The following is a 14729-nucleotide window of genomic DNA, read 5'->3' on the forward strand; positions in this document are numbered from 1 at the left end:
TAATTTTAACCCTGGAGTGAGTCAATGAGTCAACCCTTTTTTCTTGCTCTTTTATTTTGTTCTGATTCGTATTATGTGTTTCATTTGTTTGTGTTTGGAGTCTGACAAACTCCATAAGCATCTACTTTTTGTATGGTGACGCACAGCACCTTCAGTGCAGTGCCACAGAGAAATACTTTAGATTTCTCATAAGGTTTAAATACCTTTTTTTGGGTGAACTACATTTCCCAAGAATAGTAAAGTGAAATTGACTTTACTTTTTCTCTTTGTAGGTCCAGCACACCCCTTATGTGGAGTGCTGGTGGATTACTTAGTAGCCCCTTTTCCTACTTACTGATATATTTCTGAGGCTTGTGGAATCTGCTTAGATCACATGCTGTGCATAGACTGACATCTAGTGGAAGCTGCACAGTATTACAGTTTGTTGTAACTCGAAAAGGGGGCGTCGAACTAGGGCATGCCAGTAATACTATCCCTAGTGTGACGTCCACTGTACCCATGATCCCTCACGCGTGTAGGACCCTCAGATTGTTTTATTCCGCCATACTTGTTGGAAGCATATCGTGGAGTTCCCTTGGCTTTAGCCATTTATCAATATCACAAAATTTCCCAGTTTTCTCCAACCCTATGCCGAAGATCGACATCGGTGAATCGGGACTGGGGAAATCGGCTGTCGAGACTACACAACAGACTTTGGGCCTTGGAAGTCCTCTGGCCATTGCCTTTTCAAGTAGGGAGAGTGGGGGGTGGAGAGAGAGAGAGACACACAGACAAACACACACACACACACACACTCTCACACACTCTCACACTCTCCCACACACTCTCCCTTTAAATTCTGCCCAAAGTGTAACCGCAAGTTTCCCTGGGTAGACAAACACAATACATGTAACTTGTGTTTACCACAAGACCATCCTGAGGCTAATTGTAGAACCAAAACACTCAAGGACCGCTCGCTGAAGCGCTGGGCCCACTACGTCAGGCAGCTAGAGGCCATGGACGCCGTGGGTTCCTCCAGCGATGGCAGCAACGCCGCCTTATCGGACGGCGAGGGCATAGGGGTGACTTCAGGCACCCGCACGCAAGCCCCCGACTTCGGAGGGCTGACCGGCGGTTCAGTTATGGGGACAACACTTGGCGGCAAGAGTGCAACACACACCTCTTCCACCAAACACATTAACCCCAGCCGAGATTCAACACGTATGTCGAGCGATCGGCAAAAGAAGGCATCGAGCGAGCGGTCCACTGATTCGGTGTCCTCTGGGCGTTCCTGGTCACGGTCGCCTCACGACACACAGCAACCTTCCACGGTTGCAAGAGGTGCCACAGTACCAAAAGTCATTAAGGCCCAGTCGTCCGAAGACAAATCCGACCTCTTCCCCCAAGTAGCACATTCGACGTCTACCTCGGTAGTACGTTTGACGTCTGCTTCCGAGATTCAACGCCCCTCATCCAAGACTCCCGAATCTCGTGCTACCACCTCCGAATCTCAACGCCAGGCGTCAAAACATTCAGAAAACCCTAAAGGTTCAGGAAAACATTCCTCTAGTCCTGGGAAGGGGGGAAAGCAACATAAAAAGACCTCTGAACTTCAGGTTCAGAAGGAAAAACAAAAAGAAAAATCCAAGGTCCCTGACCCTGTCACCAAGGAAAAGATTGTTCCTCCCACTCCTCGGGGTATGGGCATGGATGAGAAACCAGAGCAGGAGAGGGTTATGCCCAGTTCCTAGGAATGGAACTCAGAGGACATCGATAGGGTAATGAGGAGGATGTCCTTTTTTGTAGATTTCTACGGAAAGGACCCTCATTTCCATAGCTATCAAAGTACACCAGCTACCTCTGCCCCTTTGGGATCCAAAGACCCTCAACCCCCTACTAAGAGGCTCCATTCTGAAACTCCAGTTCAGGGTTTGGTTGCAGACCCTTTAATAATTCAGCCTTACCAGCCATATGGTGAGGAGTCAGAAATACAGATGCTGGAAGATCAGACAGGGGTTGATTACTATGGGGATGATGAGGACCAGGAAGAGGAAGACGAGGCGGAAGCCTACAGTCTTGACTCCCTTATTCCAAAGGATCCCCCAGTGAATGACTGACCGGTTGATAATCAACCTTTACTCATTGAGGTACTAGCTAAAGCTGCAACCCATTTTCAAATAGACACACAGGGTGTCCAAGAAGATAGAGATTTTGCTGAAGAAACCCTAGGGGACAGGAAATCCATTGCCCAAGCTATCCCCATATTAAAATCAAGCCAGCGCAGAATTAATCCTTCTCTGGTAACCCCTAATCTTACTGGGGCTGTTAATCCACGAGTAGAAAAATTATTTCGGGTCGCTCCCTCCGATCCATTATACATAAGGGGTCAGTTAAAACCCGACTCATTGGTAGTAACAACCACCAGAAAGAGGGCGGGCACACCACTAGCTTCTTCAGAAGCACCCCCTGACAAAGAGAGCAAGAAAATATATGCTCTGGGGAGGAAGGTGGCATCCACATCAGCATATCGGGCACGGATTGCCAACTCCACCACTCTGTTAGCAAGCTACAATTGCCACCAATGGGAACAAGTAGCTGCCCTAATAGCCTCTGCACCCGAACCACTAAAGGGCCAGTTGGCCCAAATTGCATCAGAAGTAAGATCTGTGTCTGGATGCATCCTTAAGGCAAACTTCGATGCAGCAGATAATGCAGAGAGATTAATAGCATAAGGCACAGTAATAAAACACCATGCTTGGCTAACAATCCGGGTTCAAGCCCGGGACCCAAGCCACCCTCGTAGACATGCCGGTAGAGCCGAACATCCTATTTGGGAAAGCAGTCGAGGAGGCACGAAAGACGGCTAAGGACGAATACGAGACCTTAAAATCCCTCTGCCAACTGACAAATAAGCCCTCGGGTCAAAGGGGAAATAATAATTTTCGTCGCTTTCGCGGCCAACGCTCCCAGAGGGGTTCCAACTACTATCAAAATGGAACCTCATGGGGCAGCATTCAATCCCAGGCTACACAGGGTTTCACCAGAGGTCAGCGCAGGGGCCGCTCTGGGGGTAGAGGCAGCCCTGGTAGAGGTGGTACGCCACCCAATAAACCGTGACGTTCCACTCCGGGTCCCTTCCCAGGCATCCCCAGTAGGGGGGCGCATTTCCAACTTCACCCACGCATGGGTAGGGATCACTTCTGACAGATGGGTGCTGTCACAGTGTCCGCAGGATACTGTATAGAGCTACTAGAATGCCCCCGCAGCCATCCTCCAAGACAGAAAGTACACTCCTTGGAGCACCAAAGAATCCTCCTCGAGAAGATCGCCATTCTTCTTGCAAAGGACGCAATAGAACTTGTTCCGAGCAATCAGGTAAACAAGGGTATTTATTCAACCTGCTTCCTTGTGGCAAAAAAAATCTGACGATACGCACAGTATTGGACTTGCGCCCTGCAAACACGTATGTCAAGCCACAACAATTCCGCATTACTACACTCCAAGAGGTAATACCCCTACTAAAAAGGGGGATTACATGGCAACATCGGATATGAAAGATGCCTATTTTCATATTTCCATGTTCCCACCACACAGAAGATTCTTGCATTTCAAGATGGACAGCCAGCACTACCAGTTCAAGGTGCTGCCCTTCGGAATAGCCTCGGCTCCAAGGGTATTCAGCAAGGTACTGGCGGTGGTGGTGGCGCACCTACGCAGGGAGGCAATCCCAGTTTACCCTTACCTGGACGACTGCTCATCACAGGGGAAACCCCCATAATTTGCAGATTGAACATTCAAAGAACAATCAACCTCCTCTTCCGATTGGGCTTCTCAATCAACGAGAAAAAAATCGAGCCTGGTGCTGAGCACTTCAAAACAGTTCCTAGGAGCTGTCCTAAACACCCAATAGGGGTTGGCCATTCCATCAGAGGAAAGAATTCAAAATCTGTTGTTGCAAATTCCTCAGTATCAGTCCGGTCGCATAAAAAAGCGTACGCAAAGCGATGTGTTTGCTAGGCATGATGGCAACTTGCATTTACCTGGTTCCCCACGCGTGCCTGCGCATGTGACCCATGCAGGAATGGTTGGCGAAACAGTGGTCTCAAGCAAGTGGTCAGTGGGACGATCTAGCGGTCGTTTCCCCAACACTAGTACAAAGTCTTCGCTGGTGGACAAGAGAGAAGGGAAAACCTTTTACGATCCAGAGATACAAGCAGTCGTCACAACAGACGCCTCCCTGACAGGGTGGGGAGCTCACTACCTTCACCACACAGCTCAGGGTCTCCGGTCTCACACAATGGCTCAGAACCATATCAATCTGCTAGAACGTCTGGCAGTCTTCAGAGCGCTTCAGGCATTCAAACCCCTCTTATCCAACCTGTCATTGCAGATCCTAACAGACAGCACAACGGCAATGTTTTACTTAAACAAATAAGGGGGCACTCGTTCGCCAAATCTGTCCAAGCTTGCCCAGAAAATTTGCAAATGGGCACTCAGACGGAAGATTTACCTGTCATCCCAACATGTTCCAGTGGATCTCAATTCACTAGCGGACGCTCTGAGCCGAGATCCCCTCCCAGAGGAACACGAATGGTGACTACACGAAGACGTCGTAGAAGATCTCTTCTCTCAGTGGGGTTTCCCCACTATAGACCTATTCGCCACAGGCGAAAACAGACACTGCCCAGACTTCGCATCCAGGTTCCCCCAGCCAGGCTCCAAGAGTCTATGGATGAATTGGTCATGGATGTTTGCCTACGCTTTTCCACCAACCCCTCTGATGAGGAAGGTGGTCAACAAGATACACAGGGAATCGATGACGCTCATCCTAGTTGCCTCTATGTGGGCAAGACCACCATGGTTTCCACACCTATGCAAACTGGCGGTGTGCGACCCCATCAGACTCCCGTGCTGGTACAACCTACTCTCCCAGCACGAAGGACAAACAGTGCTGCCTCAACCCAACTCGATGAACTTGGCACCATGGCTCCTGAAGTCATGGAGTTCGGCCATCTCAATTTACCCCAGAGATGTATGGATATCTTAAGAGTCAAGAAAACCTAACACAAGGCACCATTACTTTGATAAGTGGAAAAGATTTGTTATTTGGTGCCAGAATAAACTAATCAACCCAATTGATTGCACTCCTTCCAATATTGTCAACTATATGCTCCACCTACTGGATGCAGGGTTAGTATTTAATTCACTCAAGGTACTCCTGGCAGCGCTGTCAGCCTACACCACCTCCCATAACAAGGTGTCATGGTGGAAAGTGCCAGTTGTCAAGGCTTTTATGGAACGGGTAAATAAACTCCACCCTCCAATTTCTAACCCACCACCAGATTGGGACCTTAATGTGGTGCTTGCTAAACTCATGGGACCTCCCTTTGAGCCCATGCATAAAGCTAGTCTCAAACACCTGACTTATAAAACTGCCTTCTTTGTAGGCTTTACATCCATAAAGAAGGGTCAGTGAAATTCAAGCTCTGTCAGTGCAGGATCCTTTCTTTACTGTTCATAAGGATAAACTGGTTTTACGCACTCACCCTAGGTTTTCACCTAAGTTCATTTCAAAATTCCATGTTAACCAGTCCATTGAGCTATCGGCCTTCTTCCAAGAACCCAAAAGTTCGGGTGAGGTGAAACTCAACACACTAGATGTGAGGAGAGCGGTCCTCTACTACGTAGACCAGACCGCTAAGAAAGACAGATCAACTGTTCATCTCCGTAGCTCTAGGCAGAGAAGGAGATTGTGTCTCTAAAGGTGCCATCACTAAATGGATCGTCGGATGTATCCAACTGTTCTACTCCCTGTCGGATAAAACACTGCCTTTTACACCAAGGGCCCACTCTACAAGAGGTACTGGGGCCACTCTGGCTTTCATTGCAAATGTACCCCTTGACATCATTTGCAAAGCAGCTACATGTAGCTCTATTCACACCTTTACTCCGCACTACTGCATTAACACGCATTCCAAGACGGATACTCAAGTGGGACAAGCGGTTCTTGTTCGCTCATGACCCTTCTCACATCCAACCTCCTCCTCCTCCTCCTTCTTCTTCTAACACTGCTCGCTAATCTATGCACAGCATGTGATCTAAGAAGATTCCATAAGCATGTGATCTAAGGAGATTCCACAAACCTCAGAAGGGATACATTACTCACCGTAATCGTATTTCTGATGCTTGTATGTGCTTAGATTCACATGCGCCCGCCCTTCCACCCCTCTGAGAGAAGGTTCATGGAGGCTTGTAGTCTTATCTATCTTATCTATTTGGATACTCTGTACTCGCGCTACTCCTCATGCTACCTCATGTCAGAAAAAGCACAATCTGAGGGTCCTACACGCGTGAGGGATCATGGGTACAGTGGACGTCACACTAGGGATAGTATTACTGGCACGCCCTAGTTCGATGTCCCTTTTCGAGTTTCGAAAAACAAACTAATACTCTGCAGCTTCCACTAGATATCGGCCTACGCACAGGCCGACATCTACAATTAGTGCTTTTGAAATCAGGGAACCCCTGATAGAGATAAGCAGTAACTCTTGTAACTTATTTTGGCTGGCACACCGCTAACACAAGGTAAGTAAAACCCACATACTTTTAACTTCACAATGAAGGGGAAAGTAAAACCCAATGTCACACTTTACTGAGTGACTCCGTTATTCTAGGTAGGCAACAACCTAATACAGACATGTTAAGGACAGGCTAGCAGCAAGTTGCGGGAAGCAAGACCCAGTTGGGGGGGACACTCGTACAATTATCCTAACAGGTCTAATCTGGTGATACCAACAGTTGGAGGACTCTCATAAAATTACCCTAAGGGACTAATCTGGTGAAACCAACATTTTACTTTTGGGAAGAGGCACAACCTTATCACAGGAGAGTAAAACACCTTCACATCTACTTTCTATTAGACTGGCAGACAGTTGCTACAGAAGACAAGATGTTAACCATACTTTTAAGAATAGTGCATCACACATTCAAGATCAGTAAGAACTTTTGTAACGGTTCACTCTTAGAATTACAGTTACCAACCAACTCTTTACAAGTAAGAAATGCTTACTTTCTTTTCTAGGCAGAAGTCCCAATCCCTTCAAATTCTTTCCCTTATTCTTGGAGCATGACTGTTGTCAGTGGCAAAAGAGGGGTCACTAGGACTAGTGACCAACAGGCAGTGTCAGAATAGGTTCTTAGTAGCAAAAGTCAGAGTTCCTTAGGAAAACTGGGCAAACAGGTAAGTACTTCACTTTAGAGCTAGAAGAGGGTCCAGGGGCTTCGCAAGAAGACACCCCAGCAGGATTCTAGCAGTGGGACTGGGTGCACTGGATAAGAGGCCTCCCCATCACAGAAAACAACCCACAGATATACAGAAATCCTAACAGGTTTAAGGTAAGCACATACCAAAGCCAACACAGTACCTCAGCATTGAAGATTTTGCAGAAGGAGAACTTCAGGGTCTGCAGCCAAATACCCGGTCAGTGGATTCCTCGTCGTTGTGACTGAAAACAAGACCTCAGAGGGGACTTTGCAGCCGGGGATCAATGAAGAAGGCTCTAGGCAAGGTTTAACTCGCGGCTGAATGTGGTTCTGCGGATTTGGCGCCTTTTCAAGGAGCACAGAAGAAGACAGAAAATCGCGGTTCGACTTATCGTTTTAAAGGTCCAGCACTCTGAGGGGACTTCGGACTCGATTTGTGTCTCTGGAGATCCGCCAGGATGCCCATGAAGTTTCAGCGACATTCGGAATTTGGAACACTGTGCACTGTACGATCACTTGTGGTCCCTGGGTATTGTGTTATTGCAACAACGGAAGGTCGCAGAAACACGTGGGATGGCTCAACATGCAGGTCTTTCAGTCTAGTGAGTCTCAATAGCCTCTGGGTACTCGTTTTCGCAGGCCCCAGGTTGATTGGAAGAAAGGGCTACATCAGGCTCCGGTTACACAGCAGGCTCTCCGGTCACTGGAAATCGTTTCAGCCGCGTTACCCTATTCTTCCTCTTTGGTTTCGGTTCCAGTCGTCTACTTTTTCTTCAGTTTGCAGTACTTATCAGAAACTACAGCACAACCTCTGCATTTTCTCCCCACATTTTACAAGAAGGGGCGGTCTGGTTGTTCAATCAGGACAGCCGCCCCCCCCGCCCCGCCAGTGGGATTTGTCCCCATTCAAGCAAGGTGTAAGACAAAGGGCTGGGGAGATTTGGACTCCTCCCTCACTTCCTGCTCTCACAGACTGACTGGAGCCTGGGTGGGGAGTCCAGGGGACTCCAGTCAAAGACAAAAATCACACAAAGGGATTTCCTGCCCTGGATGTCGGGGGAAGGAACAAGAAACAACAAACACTAAAATGGCGAAAAAAGAAGACGGGCCCTTATGGTAATTATGGACACCTTTGGGTCCCTTTACTGCAGCTGTATACACAGCCCGCGGTAAAGGTGCACCAAATTAATACAAGGTATGCCTGTCGCCAGCCATTGAAGGTAAGCTTATCACTGTAACAGAATTGTTAGTTTTATTGTGAAAGGGGATACATTGTATCTCTCCAGCACTCCACATAAGGTGGGGTGTGCTGGCTTCACAGAATAAAATGTAAAAGGGATCCCAAGATCCTTTCTACCCTTGGGAACTGTAGTTCACCGAAGGTTACCAAAAGAAAGTTAAAAGGGAAGCTCCTAAGGCAACCCAGCAACAACAGGCACTTAATTGCCAATACGTTTTTAAAGACGATAACTTTAAAAAGACACTATGGAGAGTCTTAAAAATGACACCCATAAAGAGTTAAAGATTATGTGAGTGTGGAAAAAAGTTCCCACTCACTGAGGTATTATGGAAAAAATACCCCACTAATAAAGCAAAAAAGTTCTGGGGTTGAACCAGGAAAGGAATATTTACCAGTTCTGTGCAAATCTTACCTAACATGACCCTACCATGGTTTTTCTTCGACAAACTCTCTAACATTGTGCAAAACATTTACTATCTAAGAAGTGCTTCAGCTCCATAGACTTTGCTTTAATTGACTTGACTGGCGTGGCTACCTGCAGACTCTTCTAGTCCATTGACTTTGATTCTTACTGTCCCTCATAGGTGATGCATTGGTTTTAAACTAATATTGCTGGGAAAGGTTTTTGATCTAGACTTCATTGGAAGATTTAAAGTGCTCACATTTTTTTTTTTCCTTCCACTAACCTTTCCTTTCTACCAACCTCAGAATTTACAAAGTACACAAGTGATTTATAAATGCTGTTACTGTCCTAGTTAGTGAAGTCACATCAGGGTGTAGGAAGTGTGTATGAAGCATCTCTAAAGAGTGTCTATTTGCCTTGTGTTGATTCTGAGGAAGTATTTTGAAGTGTATTTGATTGCTACAAATATTGCCCTTTTTAAAGAATGCTTATTTAAAAAACCACTGTTAAATACATCATTATTTTAACTGAAACCCTTGAGTGTGTAAGTGTTATTTGGTTACTAACGGGTGGATTTCATTGCTTCAGCGCACATTTACCCCTCTTGATATAAGTTTGGCTGCTCAGTCACACTACCAACTTGTGTAGTACATACCTATACCAATAGGTGGATTACCTAATACCAATAGGACAAGGGTTGTGTAGTATCCCACAGGGTTAGTACATCAATTCTTGCCTAACTCACCTTGTTAGGCAAGATTTGATGCAGTACCCTTTATGTGCACTACAACAACCTTGACCTCCTGGCCATAGGAACCCAACCTTTGGTAGAAGTCTGTACTACACAGGTTGGTAGTGTGGTTCAGCAGCCAGGCTTGTCTCAAGCGGGGTCAATGTGAGCAGCAGGGTAGTTGCACAGAGATTCACAGTGACAAGTATTCAAATAAACACTTATACTCAAGGTTTCCTGATCAAACATAATGTTAAATTAATAATTGTTTAAATAAGCCTTCCTCCGAAGGGAGCAATATAATAGCAACACACAAATATACTTCAAAATACACGCTCTTAGTTTCTCTAAATCAGCAAATACACAATCGGGATGGCACACAGGCACTTCCTACACCCTCAGGTGACTTAAATAGTGAGGACACTGTGGACTGTTAGGCAGAATTGCATGCAGTACCCTCTGGGACCACCACATGCAATTAGGACTACAGGTGTAAGCAAAATCAACCTTTGGTAGAAGTCTGTACTACACAGTTGTTGGTAGCGAGCTGAGCAGCCAGGCTTCTCTCAAGAGGGAATGTAAGCAGTAAACAATGTTACACAGAGGTCTTACAATCACAGTGGTTCAAGTAGACACTTACTCTCAAGGTTTATTGGTAAAACACTTATTAATTTATTACACAGTCATTTAGAAAACATTCACTAGAAGGAGGCAACTTAATATCATACACAAACACACTTCAGTATTAAACCAATAAGTTTCTGAGTAAATTAGGCTCCCCTGAAATAGGAGCAAAATGGCATTTCAGTCACGTTAAATAATAAGTACAAAGGTACAAGTTAATAAAATAGATCACAAATACTTTCCTAGGCAGTGCAAATAGTTTTAGTTTACTAGAGTACTCGATTCCGTTCAATAGGCCTAGGCCAAAGTCAATGGCCCAGTGTCTTGGATTGGAAAGAGCAGTTCTTGTAGTAAAAGGTAAAGTCTTTGCCAAAGTTTCCAGAAGTAGTTTGTACGATAAAGAATCGTATGTTGGGTCACAAGCTGATTTGGCCAGCAAGTTGGGAAAGTTTTACAAACTTTCACAGCGAGAGGTAAGTTCTCTCAATCGGGTTGGCACAGTACTTTAATATGAAGAAAAGGTGCAGCTGGAGACGCTAGTTCCTAACAGTTCCTGCCGATCTCACTGTTCCTGTTGTGGGGACAAGAGGGAGGATGTCTGGGGACTCCTTCACCGCACGGGGACTGCTCAAACAAGCTGGCAAAATGGAAGATCTTCGGTTCGAGTAGCTGTAGTCAAGCACACAAGCTGGTGTCCTTCCCCCTGGTTAAACCGAACCATCTCCGAGAATGGTATCCAGGTGGCTCACGAGTTGATTGGTCGCATCAACTCAAAGGAAGAAATCGTCCTTGAAGGGGCTTCTCTGTAGAGATGAACTTGGCAATTCAGACCTGCAGCAGGGCTTCACCGGGCAAACCAACAGTCCAGGATTTGCAGCAGCCGTCCTCTTCCAGCTAGTCTTCGGTTCTTTCGTTCCAGTGGTTGACTCTGCGTTCCAAGCCAAGAGACTCGCCTTTTAAACAGTTTTCTCCATTTCAATTCCAGCCTAGCTGCCACTCACCCAGCAGGGTGGCTGTCCTTGCCTGAGAGTCAGCCAGCCAATCACGCCAGAGTGCATTTGGGTCTCCTAGGAGACTAAGCACAGGGAGTTTCGGGCACCTCCCTCACTTCCTGCCCACCCCAGACACTCAGGCGCCAGAGGCGGTCTTCAGTCCTGAAGCTCGCCAAAGGCATAGAAACAAAGGGACCAAACCTAGTTTGGCACGCAGAGACGAACAGTAGAAGGACCTTTCCAAAAAGAAACGGCAAAAAAAGACGACCAGGACCTGTTTAAACAAAGGGGCTTAACACGCTATCTTGAAAAACATGGCTCCCACGATTTTTAGCTACGGGTGTTTGTGGTCGGGAAAAATCATGGTAGTTTGTTGAAAAACCACTGCCACCAGCCATTTCGATAGGAAAGGGTAGCATTTGACTGCTACATGAGTTTCTAGACACAGGGAATACTAGGTAACCCCTCCAGCGCTCTATTGTAAGATAGGGTGTGCTGGGTATAGGAATTTAAAAAGACTAGTAAAGTCAATTTAACTTTACATTCGAATGGATTGTGTCCTCCAACATATTCCACATCTTTGACATGTAATGTCCACAGCTGTGCACTTCGGAAACTTTTTCGGCAGAGTGCATCCTGCGTCAATGACGTCAGGTTGATGTCCCTCGAAGGCCTCCGTCGAGGGCGATATCACCGGATGTTATAAATAGGACGGGCAGCGCCCGTAGCCAGTTTCATTTTTTCCGCAAACGTGTTTGCTCAGAGAACTCAGCGCGCCTCGTGTTTTTCATCGTAGTGATGTCTTCTTCGCCGTCGTGGATTTTTGCCCGAAATTTACCATTGGCGTACCCTGATCTGGTGGATCCTCCAAGAAAGGCTACTGCTAAGTCTGTGAGGCCAGTAGTGGACTCCAGGCCTTCTTCTGTCCCTAGACCTGGTTTTCACCTCCCTCTGGATGACATTGATGCCAGTGGGTTGGACACTTCTCCGGAAGTGGAATTTGGTAGGCCTGAGCCTGGGGGTCATGCGGAGTTGTCATACAGGCGGCTCATGGCTAGGGTGACTGAGTATATGGGCTGGTCCAGTCCTCCTGAAGATTTTGTCCAAGATGATTTTACAGACATCTTAAACCAAGGTCAGTCCTCTGACCAGGTGTTACCTTTTCATCTCACTTTACAGAAAAGGGTGGCGGCTGCTTGGCCGTCACCGGAATCTCTTCCGGCTGCCAATAAATCATTGACAAAAAAGTACCGCCCTTCCATTAGCGACCCCAGCTATTTATCCACTCACCCCACTCCCGAGAGTTTGGTCGTTTAGGCGACTACGGACACCTCGAGGCAGGCGGTGTACCCTACCATCCCTCCTGATAGGGACGACAAACGATTCGACGGTTGGGCTCTCAAGGTCTTTTCTGCGGGGAGCATGGCATTGAAATCAGCCAACTCCACTTGTTCCTTAGCAAGGTTCTCACACCCTCTGTGGAACAGTTGCTTTAGCGGCTGAGCATATTCCCGGGGGGGAAGAAAGGGATGGCTTTCTTGCTCTCGTGCAAGATGGCAAGGATGCCATGTGCGAATCCCTTCAGTCGGGTTTGTATACGGCCGAGTGTGTTAGCCGGGCCATGGCTGCGAGCACCGTTATACACAGATTTGCGTGGTTGCCAAGTCGGGTTTTGCCCCGGATGAGCAAGCCCGTCTTTTGAACATGCCCTTTGATGGCGCACATTTGTTTGGCAACAAGGCTGACGAGAGCCTTGAGAGGTTGCAGACCTCGAAAGCTGTGGCAAAATCTTTAAGTGCAGCTGTGCTTCAACCTCTGCCTTTTCGTCCTATGGGGACAGCAGTGGATGGGAAGTTCTTTTAGTTACTACTCCTCCTTTGGTGGAACGAGAGGGGCCGCCAGTCTAAGGGGCCAGCTAAAAAAGTTCCCTTGGTGGTTGGGGAAATAGAGGTGCCAAAGCCGCTCAGGCAGCTCTCTTTGCCTACAGGCACTGCCGCAGCCGCTCCAAAACAGTCATGAGGCCATTTCCCATGGTTCACCGGTTGGGGGCAGGCTATCTCAGCATCTCGAAGAGTGGCGAGCCATTACTTCAGATGCGTGGGTTCTGGATATTATAGCCCACGGCTACTGCCTTCCCTTCCTAAAGCGGCCTCACGATAATCCACCGGGGAAACTCTTTGAAGCTTCCAGATCCGCGCCTTGTGCAGGAAATCTTGTCCCTGCTGGAGAAAGGTGCTATAGAACTGGTGCCTCTAGCGGAGAGGAACAAGGGATGGTATTCCCCTTATTATTTGATCCCGAAGAAAGACTGGGGATTGAGACCCATCCTGGACTTGCGTTGGTTGAACAAACTTCTCAGGAAGGACAGTTCAAGATTGTTCCTCTTTCTCAAGTCCTCCAAGCCCTTCAACTTCAGGATTGGTTGGTGTCTCTGGACCTACAGGAGGCTTACGTTCATGTGCCGTTTCATCCCAAGCACAGAAAGTACCTGAGGTTTGCGGCTGGCGACTCGCACTTTCATTTTCGAGTCCTGCCATTCGGATTGACCTCCACCCCGAGGGTCTTCACCAAGCTCATGATGGTGGTGGCAGCGTATCTCAGGCGAGGGGGGGATTCACGTCTACCCCTACCTGGACGACTGGCTGATCCGTTCGCGCTCTCCCCAGCAAGCATTGGCTCACCTCGGTCTCACCTTCCGCTCCCTCCACAGGCTGGGCTTCTCCCTCAATTTCACGAAGTCACATCTGACACTTTCCCACCAGCTCCAGTACATAGGGGCTGTGTTGGACACGTCCTTGGGCAAGTGCTCGCCTCCCAAGATGAGGGCTCATCACATTGTGCAGATGGTGGACAAGTTTCAACATGCCCAGAGTCTCCCGTCTTTCGAATTCTTAAGGTTGCTCGGCCTCGTGGCATCCTGCATTTTTCTGGTGCCAGAGGCCAGGCTGAGGATGAGATCCCTGCAATGGGTCCTCAAGATGCAGTGGTCGCAGTTCTCAGGCAAGATGTCGGATCCTGTTCAGATTCCAATCTTGGTCTGCCAAGATCTTCTGTGGTGGGCCTACGAAGGGAACCTGATAAAAGGAGAACAGTTTTGGAAACTATGGCCGGAGGTGACGGTAGTGACGGATGCTTCCCTCACAGGATGGGGCGCTCATGCCAACGACTTGACCGCCAGTGGTCGTTGGTCTCCGGAGTCCAGACTCCACATCAATCTGTTAGAGCTGAGGGCCATCAGGCTAGCCCTGAAGCCTTTTCTGCCGACTGTGTGGGAGAAGAGTGTCCTGATCATGATGGACAACACAGTGGCCATGCATTACCTCAACAAAAAAGGGGGTGAGGGGGTATGGGTCACTCCCGTTGTGCAGAGAGGCAGTGCAGCTCTGGTTCTGGGCCATCCAGCAGGGAATTTTGATCTCAGCAGTTCATCTGGCTGGAGACAAAAATGCAGCGGCGGACGCTCTGAGCAAGCGGGGCACGGTCTCGCACGAGTGGGAG

General features: G+C 47.8%; 1 protein-coding gene across 1 annotated transcript in view; it reads left to right on the forward strand.

Annotated features, from left to right (window-relative positions):
- Window positions 1-14729, forward strand: part of SMU1 (SMU1 DNA replication regulator and spliceosomal factor) — a 423637-nt gene that overhangs the window by 208054 nt on the left and 200854 nt on the right. The gene's annotated exons all lie outside the window — the stretch shown is intronic.

Source organism: Ambystoma mexicanum, chromosome 6q (genome assembly GCF_040938575.1).
Source record: "Ambystoma mexicanum isolate Mex_15411 chromosome 6q, UKY_AmexF1_1, whole genome shotgun sequence".
Lineage (NCBI taxonomy): Eukaryota > Metazoa > Chordata > Amphibia > Caudata > Ambystomatidae > Ambystoma > Ambystoma mexicanum.